The sequence below is a fragment of the Helicoverpa zea genome, chromosome 5 (genome assembly GCF_022581195.2).
Source record: "Helicoverpa zea isolate HzStark_Cry1AcR chromosome 5, ilHelZeax1.1, whole genome shotgun sequence".
Classification (NCBI taxonomy): Eukaryota; Metazoa; Arthropoda; class Insecta; order Lepidoptera; family Noctuidae; genus Helicoverpa; species Helicoverpa zea.
Window position 1 is genome coordinate 10,375,864 of NC_061456.1, and position 18,702 is coordinate 10,394,565.

At 35.3% G+C, this 18,702-nt stretch overlaps 1 protein-coding gene across 4 annotated transcripts in view; it reads left to right on the forward strand.

Moving 5' to 3' along the window:
• Window positions 1-18,702, forward strand: part of LOC124630777 (cardioacceleratory peptide receptor-like) — a 146,333-nt gene that overhangs the window by 41,193 nt on the left and 86,438 nt on the right. For 3 of the 4 annotated variants that reach the window (XM_047164773.1, XM_047164775.1, XM_047164777.1), the window contains exon 2: window positions 8,268-8,323. The exons of the other annotated variant lie outside the window; for it this stretch is intronic. The gene's annotated coding sequence lies outside the window, so the exon portion shown is untranslated. The remainder of the gene's footprint in view (window positions 1-8,267; window positions 8,324-18,702) is intronic. 4 annotated transcript variants of the gene reach the window in all.

Here is an 18,702-nt window from a genome sequence, read left to right on the forward strand (position 1 = left end):
ATCTCTCTAAGGATTTGGGTTTTTAAAGTTTGCTTAAATGACTTAATTTTAAAGTTTCAGTTGTTTCAATAAGTAATGTATAGGTCCTCACAATCTAAGCATTTAAATTACATAACTATATTCTTAATATGAATTGCAAACAAATATATATCATCATTATCCTTCCTTCATTCATAATTTAATGTACCTAAGTAAATATGAAAAATATATCTGTCAATACAAAACTAACAGAAAGGAAAACGTTTTCCACCACAAATCTGTATTACCGGAACCACTGCTTGCTTCAACTTCCCGCGTTTACTGGTTTGATTTACTTCATTTCCCTTAGGAATATTGTTTATTAGTTGCCGACGTTTCTTTACATAGCAATGTAGTTAGACGTTTATATGTCTAACTGGGGGAAGAAGAGAGGGTTACATTGGTGTGATGGCTGAAAAATAAAACAGAAGTAGTATAGAGACATGATACAAAAATGTGTTTCAGTTGATTTGAGTCTAAGAGATCTAGATAAATATCTTGCTCATGCTTAGAAGCTTAATCTAGTAAATCTGCCTATAGTAATTTCATAAAGTTGAACATCAAGTTTGTTTGTTTTATCGACCGCAATAATACTAAGTCCACCGGGCCCATCAAAACGATTTGAAAAATTATTTCAGCGCTGAGTGTGAGACTCGTATGAATCTATTGGCCAGTTAACTAAGTTTAACCAATATTGTAAACTGCATCGTGTTTTAAATTAAACTTCAATAGATATTGTGGAACCTAATCCTACATTTACGGCTTTATTACACAACATAGATACTGATGATAAACTGAACAATAATATCTAAATATTATAGCAGATACAACGTGTTAACGGTTATGAGTAAATCTATGTGTTTATGGTGTAGATAAATGCGAAGGCCATGGGGTTTTCCCCATGTTTGTAAACAAAGTGTTACCAGTTTTAAAAATGATCTGTTAATGTCACTGGCTGTTTATACAAGCTGTTGATTTGCATCCGTGCCACATTCAAGGACGTAATTATGCTAATGATTATCGACCCAAATCAACAAAAAAATTGGTACGTAATTTTTTTTTATTTATTTTTTTTCGGAATTCCGTCAATGTCATCTAACCGTATTTAAACTTGGCGCGTGTGTTCCTGGCCTTAAAACCGTGCTGTGCTCTCACACAAACGCAAACACAAAGCATACGCAACGATTATTCATACATTTCATTCATAAAAGTGGATTACTTCTGAAATACTACGACATTACAATGACAAAAAAAGCTGTGCATATTAGCTATTTCCCGTCTACTGTAATTCCAATCGATTATTTACGTATTTTATGTCCTCCTCCTGAAGTATGGCACAAATGCAAATCAACACCTTGTATAACTGTTAGCTACTTTGAAGTTGTTTTGAATTCTTTGATAGTGTTTTGTTTTTAAATAGATTTAGCTAGGATAATGAATGGGATGATGCCTGTGGCTGGAAATATTACCAAAATACGATAAGTGTGATACATTAATCTGCATTAAAATTTATAAGAAAATATATAGATTTTTAATATTAAGTGTCAAAATTCTTCTCCGCATCACTATCACCCGATAGCGTGCGTCGAAGACTAGACAACTATGATTGATATACATTTTTTCATCTTATCTAAACAACACTCTTCCTAAATAATGTTTTAAACGAAAATATATTCCAGGTTTTAGAAATAAGACCGCTCACGAGAGACTCTTGATTATGATATCGAATATTATTATATTAGGCTAGATTTTTCCAAGAAGTGGTTTCTCAGGTATTCTAGAAAAATACTCAAGCATTTCTCTTATCTGAAGTAAATATACCTAGATTCGGTTAACTTTGATTGGTTGAATCAAATGCTTGAATCAACCTAATACGGGTACCTAATCTCACAAAGTTAGTTGAGTACAAATAAGGATTCCAGACTTATATCAAAGCTGGCTACTAAGCTTAGGATTACCTATTTACCTAATAGAATATTTTGAATAAAATGCTTACGAATATCATATTTAAGCATGTGAGTCTGTATGTTGGTTTCGCTTTATGGTTGGAGTCCTGATGAAATGACGAGTTAGATTTTTAACCAATTGAAGAAATTAAATTCAATTATAATAGATACCTTCTTGAAAAATTATCTCAACTAAAATTATTCTCAACGTTTTATAAGCTTCTTCTTCTTCTTCTTCTTCTTTCGAGTCGATGACATGTCATATGAGACTACACTATGTCAGCCCAATATTCCGCCACAGCGAGAGCACGGCCGGATGCGCTCATTAAGTCCTCCCGCGAGCAGGTTTCAGGGCACAGTGGACATGCGATTAGGTGGGACATCGTCTGCACGGCAGCCCCGCACTCGCACCCAAGGTCCGCCCCGCCCGCGAAACCCCACCTGGATCGATTATCTTTGCTCCGGCCTACCTGTGTTCGGAGTCTGTTTAGAGACTGCCAGACTCTTCTCGGGAGATCGTGTCCAGGAGGGAGACTTTCTAAGAGCGGGACAAACGGGGAGGGCAGTAAACTCCTCGATCGCCAAAGATCCCGTCTGGCACGAGAGGCCTCACCATCGACAGGAGCAACGGTTTTGTAGAAACCCCTGCGGCTTTTAAGCCGTTGTGGCACAGAGGTGTAATTGTGCATGGGGTGTCGTTGGTCTGTTTCGAGTTTGGCTCTCTCGATGCCAGAGGCTACGCTTCTGCGAACATCTGGTGGGGCAATGCCGGCCAGTGGGTGCAGCATTTGTAACGGGGTCGGCTTGAGGCAGCCAGTTATAATGCGGCACGTTTCGTTCAGTGCTACATCCACCTGCCCAGCGTGAACGGAACGACTCCACACTGGGCACGCATATTCGCCCGCGGAGTAGCAGAGTGCCAGGCCAGTGGTTCGCAGCACCGTTGGTGAGGCTCCCCAGGTCGTGCTCGTCAGCCTTCGCAACAGGTTGTTGCGGGAGGCAACTTTCTGCTTGATATTCTCGCAGTTTTTCCTGAAAGTGAGCGACCTGTCAAGAGTTACACCCAGATATTTTGGTAGCTTGCAATGACTGATAGGTACACCTCGCCACTGGATGTTAAGGGTTCGACTCGCTTCTCTGTTGCGCTATATAAGCTATAAGTTATAAGCTACGTTTCTTTACTTTCTCATTAATATTTTCTGAACTAATCTGAATTTTTGAAATTAAATTGTGTACTTAGATATTATAATAAGAATGTTTTCAAAAAGGTTCTCTCTAGTACGGCTCTATTTCAGTTATTGTTCCTAACTTAATACTATTTTGAAATTCGGTCCTAGGTCCCACTCCCTGAGCACTCATTTTGTAGGGAAAATAATTTATAATTGGACTGGGCTAAGACTGTACTAAGTATAAATTACTCAGTATTTTCTTTTTACAAATATCTGCCCTTGATATTTTTATATGGTCACTGTTGCAAGACATAACAGCGCATTCACTATGGCGTATTTTGTCGCGCGTATACGCTCGACTTTTTTCCGCATGAAACAAAAACCTATCACGCGGTTTTAGGTGTCATCATTTGAACTGGTAGTTGTCAATTGTTTGTTGACACTCGTAATATTTAGGACACAGTGTGAAAGCGTATTTATATAAAACCGTGGGATTGATCGAAAGAGTTTGACCTAGGCTCTAGAACAAAAAGGAATATAGTTCGATATTACCCTATAAAAGTCTAAAACTCTCACTGACTAACCACAGCGGGTCATCTAATGATTCCCTACCCTACAAAAAAGCCAGATAAATGCCACTACCAGCCTTCAGGGCCGGTCCTTTGACAGTCGATATCGGAATCCTATAAGCTTTGATGGTTAATGGCTTCAGGCACTAAGCTTCTTCGTGTTCTTAATCTTTTCCTGTCCATGTCAGATTACCGTCTCATTTGACAAACGAAAGAGATACCTATAAGTATTCGTATAAAATACTACCAATGGCTGATGAAGGCCAGGACTTCACCAAAGCAGAGCGGGCGGAAAAGTTTTTAAACAACTAATCGTATTTTGCTATTAAAACATTTTGTCTTTGTCCACTTAGTAGTGTCCAGGGACCTAAGAAATTCTTGCTTGGAATGTTTTCGTCATGTTTAGGCCTAATGTACAGTTTCTATATTTAAAAAACCACTTCATTTTGCCTGACTTCTAAAACTATCGTCGTGTTTTTTCAATGAGGCTTTAATACCTATGATAAAAATTATCATCCGTAACCAAAACGATTGTTTTTTAATCCAAACTGGGAATTATATCTAAGCTTAGCTAAACTTAGTCGCCACATTAATTAAATACAAAAACCCTTTGTACACATACTAAGAATGTTTTTGTGTTAATAATAACAGATACACGCAACTGTATTGTTTGTGTTCATAATAACATAGGTACAGCCCAAAATAATATACATATGAATAACATGAGAACCCTTGTTGAAGCCTTCAATTATTCCGTCCAATGATCATAAAACCTCAATAATACATTGTTGTACTAATTAAAAGGAAAACAACGGTTCCATTGACGTCTCAACGAGGTGAAGTTGGTATAGGGAGTTAGGCACACGGCAAACTTTTAGTCAGCCGATAGTCTGCTTGGGCTTTTTTTTTAACGACGCTCTTCTCAGTCGGACACTCTTGACAGAGTGGTCGTGGCTGTTGATGGGCAGGGTTGCGGCGCACTGTCGTCGGGAGCCTTTAGGGCCGCTGCACGTCGCACGATGCCCCTCCATTTTTGCCGGTTTTCGGCATCGCGAACACATTGTACCGCAGTCGCTTCTGTTGTAGCTTTAATGAGGTCCATCCAGCGATTTAACGACGCTAAATATCAGCAAATGACACCTCCCGCGGTGAGGGAGTGTCAGACTCTTACCGACTAAAAACCGTCGTGGTAACTCTTCAGAACAATCCCGCCGCCCCGGCAGGCTTTGGCCCTGCTGGGCCCCGCTGGGGTTGCTTAGTTTGCTTGGGCTCATAAATTAGTATGAAGATGAATGTTAGTACACATTACAAAGATCAGGTATTTAGCTGGTATCAATACGACTGTAAACTGCGATTGGAATAAAGATTTTCTTAAAATAAAATAAAAATGCCAACCATCGGGTCAACTGTCGGCCGACTGTTTAGTCTCCAGTGTGCGGGTATTTTAAGTAAACATCAGCTGTGTATATTTATATAAACTAGGGTTTGGGTAAATTGTGAATAATTTGATTGCCACGGAGCCAAGACGGAATGTAACTTTTTAGGTCTCGGATTTTTTTGTTTCTGTCAGGCTGGATAAGTGGGCCTAGTTTGTAGTAATGATAAGATACGTAGTCTCTAGATTTGGCCAGAAATTGAAGCACGTTAATCTTTTGTCCACTACGAGTCCACAATGTACCGACTGGAATGCTAGCTTTAGGTCTTTAACTCTCTCCAAGATTATATCACCATAACTATTTCATATTCACGTTCTATAAAAGTTAGTTTTAAGTTAAAGCAAGAATTTAAACAGGCGCACGAAAAAATATCTAAATACAGGCTAAATAAAAAAAATAGACATTCCAAATAATCTATTTAATAAACACCAACAATGTCTTCAGATTATCCTACTAAGCACATACTTACATACACACATAGATGAAGTTAATCCAAGCCTAAATACGATACAGTCATTGATCTCCAAGCTCTAGTTGATAATAAATTTCAAAGGGAACGCTTGTGAACTGACGGTATTAAGAACACCTGGTATATACGGTTTACTATATACGGTTTAAGTGTTCAGTAAAGCCTACTGGTGCAGCCTGTAATATTAAATGCGAGGCTTTGATGCATATCTATTGTATTAAGTACTGCAGGCTTTAAAGAGGTTGATAGCAGATCGAGCATTATTGAAAATGAGGTTTTCATTTGTTTTTGATCGCCTTTTGTTTTGTGTTTTTGAACAAATATTTGGAGGATTTCGTATACACTTACAGCCAGTTTTTTCATCAAAAGTAAAAGCCAAAGTAATGTCATAAAGTAAAATGAACGGTCAAATTGGGTTTTTCAAGATGTTAACTATTAGTTTTGTATTAGTTTTGCTGTTACTTTAGCCTTGAAAAATCGAATTTGACCGTTACTTTTACTTTATGACATTAGGTACCCTTTGGATTTTACTTTTTTATGAAGAAACTGGCTGTTACTCACACTGGTACTGGCTGTTTAAATAATGATCAGAATATTGTGTCAGTAAATAAAATAATAAGCAATTTGAAAATAATGTCGGGAGAGACAGTTTTTTCAGGAAAAATCGTTGGTAAAATTCATATGGAATCTCAATCTTTATTAGTCAATTTGGTTTTCGCTACAAATACATTGAACACACAAACAGGAAACATTTGGGGGACTAGCAACAAAGAAAAAAACATAATATATCTGAAACTACACAAAACACCTTATGTGGATAGTAACAGACGTGTTGGATTTTCCTACGAAAATTCAGTGAATAAGAAAAAAGGGGTTTACTTCCTCAATACAAGCAAATTGTGACAATAGATGCGTCATTCAAGGATGAACCACGGAGGAAGAAATGATAGCGGAGATGCCATAAGGATGGTAGGTCAAGTCAACGCCTTCTTGTAGGTCAAGCAACTTACGGTAGGTGTGCTCAGTTACTAAATGAAAACTTATCTGTCGAAGATTGGTCTTGATTGATTGGATACTTTATCTTGAAAATAATAAGCCGGTTTAATGAAAGATGTTTAAGGGCGAAGCTAGTAACGTTCTTCGTCCCCCGAACACCTGCATTTTGGCCCGCTACTTTCTTAGGAGATTTGCGTGTTGACATCTCTGCTAGTCATTTTGTTCTCTATGGATGGCGTATAAAATGTGTGACAAAGATTGATCCCAGGTATATGCCACGTTTTATATCCGCGGCTTGTAAAGTCGCTGATGTTTTCAAGGTACGAGATGAAATAAAAAATAACTTTGCTTCTGGAAGAAATGGTTCAGCATTTCGGAATCTCTGTGATAGAACCTAAATAGAGATAGGGACGTAATTACAAATTATGCGGAAGAAGCTTTTCATTTTAACTAGCCCACGGTACCAAAATAGGCAAAGACTAATACCTATTAGTATACTTATAGGTATATAATAGGTAAAAATAGCGTCGACTTCTCTTTGCAATTTCTACAAGTCTGGACTATCTATGGATCCTTTAAAGTTTACCTAAATGTTTGTAACATTTTAAAAGCTTTGACCATATTATTCAGCATAACTACTAACGATTTTTCGTAACTAAACTCACTAGCATCAGTCCAATGTAGAATCCGGTCACTTCAATGCACATATCAACACAATTTTTACGAGGAATAATCTTCACCCTCAACTGACAAGGACGGTCCTACATCAGCACTTTACGGAAAGCATTCCGCTAAGTCCCCATTCCCCCTTCGCATAATACGTGCATTTGGGGACTCGCACACGTAACACGGTGGGGACTTCATAGTTATAGATATGTATGTCAAAAGTGATTCAGCCTTTAATGTCAGATGATATAAGGAACTCTATACCTTTGGAGTGACGTTAAACATAAGAAGACTGATATTTGAAGGAGATATTTCGGAAATCTTTATTATTTTGCGCAATAGAAATCTTCTATTGACTAAAGAATCGTTATTTGTATCATAAATAAAGCATCAATCTCGGGAACAACTAGTCCAATTTGTACGCAATTTTTTTTCAGAGCGCTTGAATAGAGAATAAACTATATTTTCAGAGTCAGTATCACATTGAAGTTGTGTGAAAATTTTTCATATTTTTATAAGTGGATAGGTAAACAAACAGGGATAAGGGCAGGAGGATGATGGTGATGATGATGAATTAAACAAACAACAATTTTAAATTGAATACAACTAGGACAAAAATAGCCAACGCTGGCTACTTATAGAATAACAGTGATAGGTAACAGATGCCTCAAAGCTACTAAAATCGACTGATCTCTTAGCGTGGAACAACTCGGATTTCATTCATTAAAATTGTTGTAGTACTGTTACAGTTGTTGCAAGTTTAATGTTGCAGTCAATTTGTAAAATAGGAAATGTTTTTATTTTGACAGAAACTTCTAGTCGTGGCGTCTTTCGTTTGATGTTTGAAAGTAATTCAGGTGTCCTTGTTACTTGAGATTTATGTATTTTTTATTTGTAAGACAATATAAAGCCGAAAAATAATAGTTATTAATTATTTATTTTCTAAATAATGTATTTTCCTTTTGTATGACATGAGTATTTTTCTTTCTTTGTTCTAGGAGGAGCATATTTTGTCATCAAAAATCCCGCCACATGAAGCCACATCCTGCAAACTGTAAGTACAATATTTGACCTAATCCAAATATTAGTTTCAGGAAACCACTTTGTAGACTGTATCACGGAATCTCGAAGTTCAAAATGCCGAAGTACTGAAGCCATAAAGTACACAAGATCGATGCACGTGACTTAGAATGTACGCTACATCGAAGTACTGAATTGCGAATGTTCATGATACCGATGTACGGAATATCGAAAGTTTGTTATAGCGAAGTACGTGATTGCGATTGTTCTGAATCCCGATGTACGGAATATCGAAAGTTTGTGATACCGAAGTACCTAATATCGAAGGGTTTAAAATCACGGTATCTGCGGTAATTGGTAATATCAACCGGAAATGCTTTAAATATCGTATTTTGATCAATTTCCAGTAAAAAATGCATTGCTTTAATGTACTTGTGTTAAATCTACGAGATCTTATGTTGTTATTCCACGACTTTGTTTTCGATTTCTGTCGTGGTTCACATTTATTCATCATTATTTGCCGAGCCTTTCCCAACAACCACCCACCCACCTAACATTGTATTGAGGTCTGCATTATATATTATATACACTTTTTGTTTTCAGCATTGTATTGGGGCCAGGGGAGCATCAATGTTTTACAAGGAGCGACAACATAAGATCTCGTAGACCGACCCCAACATTGTTGTTGGGGAAAGGCTAGGCTCAATATAATGCAGACCTCAATACAATGTTAGGTGGGTGGGTGGTTGTTGGGAAAGGCTCGGCAAATAATGATGAATAAATGTGAACCACGACAGAAATCGAAAACAAAGTCGTGGAATAACAACATAAGATCTCGTAGATTTAACACAAGTACATTAAAGCAATGCATTTTTTACTGGAAATTGATCAAAATACGATATTTAAAGCATTTCCGGTTGATATTACCAATTACCGCAGATACCGTGATTTTAAACCCTTCGATATTAGGTACTTCGGTATCACAAACTTTCGATATTCCGTACATCGGGATTCAGAACAATCGCAATCACGTACTTCGCTATAACAAACTTTCGATATTCCGTACATCGGTATCATGAACATTCGCAATTCAGTACTTCGATGTAGCGTACATTCTAAGTCACGTGCATCGATCTTGTGTACTTTATGGCTTCAGTACTTCGGCATTTTGAACTTCGAGATTCCGTGATACAGTCCACTTTGTATCCTGTTTATATAGATTACATAATATAGGTAAAGCTTCTTAAATACTTATTGAAATGTAAATTTATTTTAATTTTCTGTTCGCGGTAAATAATTGCAATTCTGAAGTAATATAACTCCTTACGTATTTTTTGTACCTCTGTTGTCTAGTTACACTGTACATTGTGATTCTTTTTCACAGTTAATATCTACCAATTTTTGTTCACAAATAGAAATTCACAAGACGTTTTTGTTTGTTTCATAGAAACACAAATGAATAAATGATCCGAATGATATACACAGTGAATACACAAATAAACACAATTTTACGTGTTTCTTTGATAGTTTAAAAACAACATACATTAGTAAAAACATTATAATCATTATATAAGAAATTAAAGTATCCGTAGACATGCTTCTTTTAGTTATTTCCTGGTTGTTTATGAGGACTCCGTTTGATGATATAATACTTTTCAGTCGTAATATTAAATTGGACGGTAAAAATAAATTGACAAGAGCAAACATATGGAAAGTGACGCAAATGTGATCGGCTATAATTTGTCATCTGTGAAAATGGAATCTAGGAAGTAGGTCTAAAAATATAGATGATGCAGTTTTTTATCATCTTACATCTTTAATTATACTAGCATTTTATCGTAGTTTTACTTAGCATACCTAGGGAAAATATTATTCTTCTTTTTAATGCCCTGTTCCCAATTTTATTTGGGGTTTGCGCAATATGTCTTCCATGCTTCCCTGTCATCTAATGAAAATATTATTTCACGAATAAAAAAAGGTCTTAACGAAGTCGTTCTCTTTCCTCAACGTCACTTTTTATCCATATTTTCATTAATATCTATTCAGCAATTTAGAATAAAATGGTATCAAAAAACTTTTTCATTTTTATATTACCCGTCATTATCATTATCTCAGCCATAGAAATTCCATTGATTTCCAATATTAGAATCCTAGTATTAATATATGAGTCAGTATCCGAAACATTTCTTCAGAAGTTACATCAGAATTCAGTAGCTTATCTAAATCGTTTCTGGCGGGTTGCCTTGCCTTGTGAAGTCAAGTTCAGTGCTCGAGTTAGAAATATATTTAGCGTACCATAGACTTGACTTTGGTTTGTAGTCAAATTGCAGGCAAAAACGGACTGTTTTACTGTATAAGTTAGACTTGCTTCAGACTCCAAACTTTTTGTCTTCTGGTAGTTTAGTCGGACTTTAATCAATATGGAGATTAAATGCACGCAAACTACAAGGATCGGGTATCATGCTGAACAAGTGTTGGACTAAAATTTATTCTGTAGTGTGCATTGGCTCTTAAATTATGTTTCCTTGAATAGGAATCATACTTGTATTTTACTTATGTCTCGTTAGACTACGTGGTGAGATCCTACGTTTTCGGCAAAACAGAGATAAATAGAGTTTCATGTGATGTTAATTGTCCTAGGAAGGAATTCAAATATTTTTAGCCGAATGCGTAGGTAAAGCTATTTCTTCACAAGAGACCACTATTAGTAAAATAATTCGTAATTATATCCATTCTATTTGACTTACAAGTCACAATATTCCTAAATAAACAGCATTAGTAACATTAGACGTTAATAATATTAGTGAATTATTTACCTGATATCGACACGTGTAATTTTCATAAAATTATTACCTTGTGGACTTATTATGAAAAGAATTTGGTGTTTATACTTAGAGCACATGTACGTACACTACAAACTTTTAGTCGGCCGATAGTTTGTTCGGGCTCATAAATCAGTATGACGATGAATGGTAGTACGCACATTACAATGATCAGGTGTTTGGCCGGTATCAGGACGACTGAAAACTTTGTTTGAATTCACGATTTTCTTTTATTTATTTTTTCCAAATTTCGGTTCAACTGTCAGTCGACTGCCTCAGGATTTTCTGCTAACATTACCAGGTAATATAATTCGTTTGAATAAATCCAGCGGGAAGCTAAGTTCGTAATGAAATGTGGGTACCTATATACATACCTAATATTTATTATGATTATGTTAGGGATTTATAGTTTTGGAGGAAAGAAAAATTAATGTATATTTGCTTACAAATTAATGAATTTTATTTATTTTACTTATGGCGAGATGACCTACATGACTACAACTCTAATTGGTGGGAACACTCGAAGGATCGAAAGGTGTGGAGACGAAGTAGGGAGGACTTTGCCCAGCAGTGGGACAGTTCAGGCTAAGAATATGTTGTTGTGATACTTTATAAACATGATTGTGTTCAAAAAAGTAAAGCGATCCAATCCATGGCGAGCTCTTTACAGCCAAGCAAATCATTTATGGGCAAAGTTTATCTTTCCCACAACCAAGCTACTTAAAAATTGAACTCACTTCTTACACGAACAGCATATTTTTTCTACGCCAAGAGTTATACCAGTTGTCTTTTATCTTCCCAGATAAACAAAACATGGGCTATGAATAACTTGTGCTCCAAATATTGTTGCCTCTGACGATGACAGAAACTTTCTCTCATATTGCACCATGGAGAGCAAAATGACTAGCGGAGATGTCATAAAGCACAATCTAAGAACGTAGCGCGCCAAAACGCGGGTGAACGAGGAAAGTTGCCTACTAGCTACGATCTCACATGCCTTCTATGGAATTCTCTTATTAATTATTTTCAAATCAAAATCGCAAATCAATCAAGACCAATCTTTGACAGATTGGGCTTCATTTGTCAGGGAACCCGAACGCCACCTCGTTAGCTATAGTTACTGACATTCTTACCGTACGTTACTTGACCTACAAGAAGGCGCCTGACCTAGTTATGGTATCTCCTCTCCTCTTTCTTTACTCCGTGCTCATATTGCACTCATAAATTCGCCGTGATAACGTTAAGGTTGGCAGGGATTGGGCTCGATCCTGGTCGGTTTTATTGGAATTTTATGTTTGACACCCCTGGTATTTATGGAGCGTGGTTCCTGGTGATTGATTTGAATAATTAGGTGGTTCGATTTTCTATTTATAGCCTTATTTCTCGATGATATGGTCCAATTTGCGTTGTGGTGATTTTTTCCCTAAAACATACTCACACATAGGTATTTATAATTAGAACGTAAATCTATCGGTTCAGCGCGTGGTCTTTCTCCAATCGTGTCAAATTGCCGTTCCATCAGACTATGAGAATGACGGAATATAGAGTAAGAACTTTAAACATAGCTGATCTCCTTAAAGAACAGCTGCTTTTCCAAAAATTAAACTGCATGCCATTATAAATTAAGATAAACATATTCCCAATAATACCAAGTGCTTTTGATAATACAACTCCTCCTCAATTTGTGTGGGCCTCATAAATTACACAACATGTATGTAATATTTTTATTATTTCCATTAAAACAACAACAACAACAACAGTTAGTCAAAAACATTCCTATTAATTAGAATCCGCAGCTGTAAAGAGCCTACCTTTAATCCACGGTGACCGATGTTTTCATTCCATCGCCAACATATTTTCATTTTATTTCCCCCTCCTCCCTCCTACGCGGGAAAATTTAAACGAGTCGAATAAATTAAAAGAAAAAAGAACATGTCTGTGACATGAAATGGCCAGTTATCATGAATGTGGATTATTGCGAGTTGTAAAAAGGATTTATTGCAAAGAGGGTTGCTATTTTTTGTACCATCAGAGAGTTGTTTTTGGGGCTAATAGGGGTGTTAGCTTAGTTGCATTGTACATGCATTTATGCTTCTGAATTTTCGCGTTTGTAATACCAGTTGTGTGACTTTCAAGGAATATGATAGCTGTAGTTTCAGTATCATAACGTAGGCAGGCATGTCATATCACAGTCGTTATATTCATGTTTGATTAACTTCACAGGCTTTATTTGTATTTCTTTATTGAACAAATCCAGAATAACTTTTTCTTGAGAAGAGGAGGAAATTAGGCAACTACTAATGATCATGGACGATCATGATGAAAATATGAAAAATTGAAAATATTATGTCTTCCCAAAAATACTGCACATAAATTGTTTGCAATGTTTTATTAATACACAGTGTATTATCTACCCAAACGATTTTCAAAAGTTCGGTTCAACAACGTGGTTGACATAATTGACGCGATACTTAATTTATATCTGGAAGGGACACGCTTCGTTTAGTTAAAATAAATGAATGAATTTGAAAGCTTCAAAATTCAAAGGAATTTTAAGAAATTGAAGATCTTTGTTTTTGACAATTTTTTGAAGAAAGATTTTGAGATACGTATTTTTAATATTTTCTGTAGGAATATCAATAAATAAATGAGCATTCGTTTGGTAAGTAATTATTGGAACTATGTAAATATTTTAACTTGATGCCACAATTTGTAATTATATACTAATATAATGAAGGGGTGTTATTTGGTTGTTTCATTGATTGTTTCATGATTTGAAACATTCCTTCCCTGTTGGGAAGCTACACTATCCCCCCGCAACATACTTATCCGGATACAGTTAGTCCCACGGGACGCGAGGGAAGCGGCGGGAAACATTTAATAAGTAAAACCGAGTTAACTAAATATGAGTTATTCCAAGAAATAAATAATTTTCAAATTAATTTAATTATATCAGATTATTATAATTAATTTACATAATTGGATTCCAAAATATAATTGACTTCACATTACGCCTCAGTTAGCAATTTGATTATATTGAAAACCTTTATGTTCTATAAAGGGGTTGTGTGAAATAATTTACGCATGATAAAATATTCTACGTATTTGTTATATGAGTCTGGTATCTAAAATTAACTTCATAAACCATTCATACTAAGATTATATTATCTCATTTTATTTTCATATTGTTTTCTTAGATTCTTGATTCTAGCCTTAGAATTAACATATTAGTGAGCCGTGAATTGTATACATATTGTTTCAATTTGTCAGATTTTTCTTCATAATTTGAGAACGTATATAGATACAGTACCTATAGATAAAAATATTACTCACGCAAGTTCTTGAGCTCCATTAAATATAACTTAAGTTACATATTTTACCATCTTTGAAACTGGCTCTCCCATTCCAGCGGTTTCACCCTCGTCCCATAAGCATTACTTCCTGCATCCAGAAAAAAAATCCTCAATAAGTGAAACACTGAAAGAATTTTTACCATTAAGCTTCATCAGTAGTACCTGAGATTAGTCCATTCAATCAAACAAACAAATTCGTCAGCTTTACAATATTCAGTATAAAATATTGACAACCCCTCGATCATACCGTCAAACATCATCAATACACCATCAGAAAGATTTAGCACCACTTACCTCTCCATTGTTCTTGAACCAATCAAAGCGAACACGTCAACTGAACACTCATATGAAGTGGGGTCAGACAAAGCATACTTATAACCCATCTGTTTGTTAACGCTCTTGAAACGCTCTCGATTTTTTTGATAGCTGTACCGCTTTCGAATATTTTCTATACGGGTACATGGGTAGCTATTGATAGAAGTAAGCTTGTAGGGAAATATATTTTATCATAACTTTGGTCCTTAATTAAATTAAATAGGTAGCTGAATAATTTGATGTGCTGGGGCGGCTGCAGTTTTTGCAGAGACCACCAAGCGGCGCAAATATAACCTTATTGGAAATTATAGTTTCGAGCCGTTTGGGGTCGAAACGCTCGGACCGTGGGGCCCGAGTTCGCAGTTACTTTACAAGGACATCGCGAAAAGGCTTGTCAACGCTTCGCGTGACCAGAGGCGGGCTTATTCTTTGGACAAAGAATTAGCATTGCCATTCAACGTGGCAATGCAGCCAGTCTTCTGGGCACGTTTCCGGAGGACCGTGATGCGGAGGAATACTTCGACGCCTGGTCGATGCCCTTTTATATTATGTTTTATGTTTATATATATTTTGTATATAGTATTTTATTTTTAGTTTTGTATAAAGATAAGTAGTTTAAGTTTTTATATATGTATAGTGTGTACATTTTATGAAGGGAGTCTATGTTTATTCAGGTAAAATTAATATGAGGTAGGTACTTATTCAAGTAATCACGTTGTATTTAAGAATTATTATTGGTTGAAGTTATAACTGAAATCTACTCATAATGTATTGATTTTATCTCGATTCATCAACTTTAAAAGATTGGTTCTATCGACATGAATTTTACGTTATAAAATTGGTAATATTCTTATCTTTTAAATATTAAGCGTTAACTTCAAGATAACTAAAAGCAAGAATTTTAATACACATTATAGATATTTTTTAGTACCTAAAAGATGATCCTAAAAAGGTATTGTAGGTACAAAATAATATGAATTTTATACATGAGTACCTACTAAGCGTTATAACGCAATTACTTGGTCTCAACACGTTGTTTTAAAAAACAATTTTCAGAGATAATAATGATGTACAGACAAATTCAATTTTATTTGTCTGGATTAAATGATGTGTCACTTAAAGTACACATAATAAAACATTTTCAGGTTTTATAAGAGTTATGGAGGGTTTTATTCAGTGTTTAGAGGTACATCGATAGAGCATTGAAAAAAAATTTTGGGCAGTTACATTAATTGTTAAAGAGAGGAAGGGGTCGTCCAAGATATAGCTACATCAAGCAAATTAAAGAAAAGGTGAAGGTCGTGACGTATAAGGAAGTTCAGGAGTTGGCGCTAGATAGGTGTAAATGGAAGGAGCTGCACCGACAAGAGCTGGGCTCTTAAATTAATGATGATTAATTGTTGAGCATAATGATAGATACAAAATTCCAACTTCACTTGCATTTCAAAGTAGGCTATGTATGTATATGTAAACTTAACAACTTCACTTTCATGGCAAAGTAGACTATAAGCATACTTACCGATAAAATGTTCTTCCATTTATCCGCAAACAAATCGCCGTAAAGAATTATCTAAAAAATGAATGTAAATCAATAAAAAATAAACCAATATACAGTTAAAACAACAACTATATAGAACAATAAATATATATAACAATAAATACCTACCACCATTAACACGTGAACAAAAAAGATTGTTCGTTTTTACCTATAAAAAAACGGCACAATTAAATCCGCATTTTTCACAGCAGATCCCGAAAATCCGTAATCGTAATTCACGTTGAATACATGCGAAATAGTGACGTGCGTAACGTTCAATTACGATTGCTCGATAAAATGTATCGATTTCACGGCCAATGTTACGATAGAATCGCGGTACAAGTACCTACGTTTTCAGCCAGATTGTCATGTAGATTTTAGGGAACGCTTTGTTGTTGTAGGCTTAAATCCTTTTTGGCACGTATGCCGAAAAAAGATTTAGGTTTTTCTGGGTCTGACTCTGTTTTTACAAGAGATTTAGACGTTGTTGGCCAAAAGGGTCAGGTTCAGGGGAAGGTGTTAAAATAATAATAGTAAATAGGTACCTCAATTCTGTAAAGATAACTGTATTACTGAATTAGTTTGGTAAGTAGTCTGTGTTAGTTCATCAAAGTTTGAACGAATAAAAATGTACCAAGATTTTTTTTAAACCACAAACAAATCTACAGTATCGTAATTTAAAATAAGAATACCTACAAAGCTGACTCAAAGGAATTACGACATTCAATTCGATGAGTTCCGTTTTTAAATGTAAATCGAAAACACGAATGGTCGATAACTTAGCTTGTAAGCTTTTGTGACGCAAATGTGAGCACGTCCTTATAAAACGTTTATATTATTTCCAGTTCTTATCACCGAAGAAAAAAAAGGAAATATCGTTTCAACACATTTTCGTAATCTCCGCGTTATTTTTGAAGCTATATAAATAAGCTGAAGAGGGAACAAAGAAAGCATTATATGCACACTAGCTTCCGCCCGTGGCTTCGCCCGCATCAAGTTCGGTTATATCGCGTTTCCAAGAGAACTCTTCAAAAGTCCTATGTTCTATCCTATGTTCTTTCTCAAGGTCAAGTCTATCTCTGTACCAAATTTTATTAAAATATTAGGGTACAAACAAACATTTTGTCTCTTTGATAATAACAATCGATTTTATAGAAAAAATATTGGTTACTCAATTTGCATTTATTTCTTCGGCTTCTCTTAAAATTGACGTTGTATTATGTCAATTTTAATACTCAATAAAGTTGTCGGAATCAATAAATTGGGTTCTTTATCATCGTTACTGGTTGCTACCGGTTTTTAAGCGTGTCTTCCAATATTTTTTTGCTTTCCTGTGGGAAATGTAATTTAGCAATGTCAAAGTGCTCAAATATCAGTCTGCGGTCTTGTTTATTATTTTGCGTTGTCTATTGTTTTTGGTTTATTTGTTAGAATACACGCACACTACAAGCTTTTAGTCTGTCGTTTGGGCTTATAATCAGTATGAAGATGAATGGATGTACACACGTAACTACCTTCAGTGTGTGCGTAGGCTTGCTCATATTCCTGAGTTGGGATTTATATGCAATAGTATCTTCTAATTGAGTCAAAATGGATAAAAATGCCTCAATAATGATACTCACATAAATTTAATTCATTTAAAACTTTGTATAAAGTTTACATAAGCAATTATATGTATTTTTACCTTTTTTCTAATTTAATTTTATATCGATTTTAATATTAAGTAGATTAAAATCCTCTTATATCTCACTGTGTTTATACAAAGTCTTCTTATTCGACAATATAATACATAATTCGCATAGCCTCGGGCTTAGTAATTTCCGTTTAATTTTGGTAAATCGGTAATGTTCTGATATTGTTTGCCAAGTAGACTGTAAGAAAGGCTCATGTTACAAACATATATTGTGTGTTATTTTATACGTAGGAATATAACAAAAATTTTGTCTGAATACAGTATCGATAGGAATATAAAAACTTCTAGACAAAAAGTATGAATAATAATAATACCTACAATACAATCAAGATACACGTGGGTCCTTCGAAAATATTGCACCTGCTCCCCATCTGAGATTTGCCGCCGCATACTTGCTGGTGTCATTTAATTTTGAATGTAGAATGAAATCTGAATAAGCAACAATTCATAAAGAGACGATCAAAATAATGAATACCCCAAAACTTAGTCACCTCACTTCACAGATTTAAGTCTTACAGCCAGTTTTTTCATCAAAGTAAAAGCCAAAGTAATGTCATAAAGTAAAAGTAACGGTCAAATTCGTTTTTCACGATTTTGTCATATAGTTTTGTTGTTACTTTAACTTGAAAAAACGAAGTTGACCGTTACTTTTATTACTTTATGACATTACTTTGGCTTTTACTTTTGATGAAG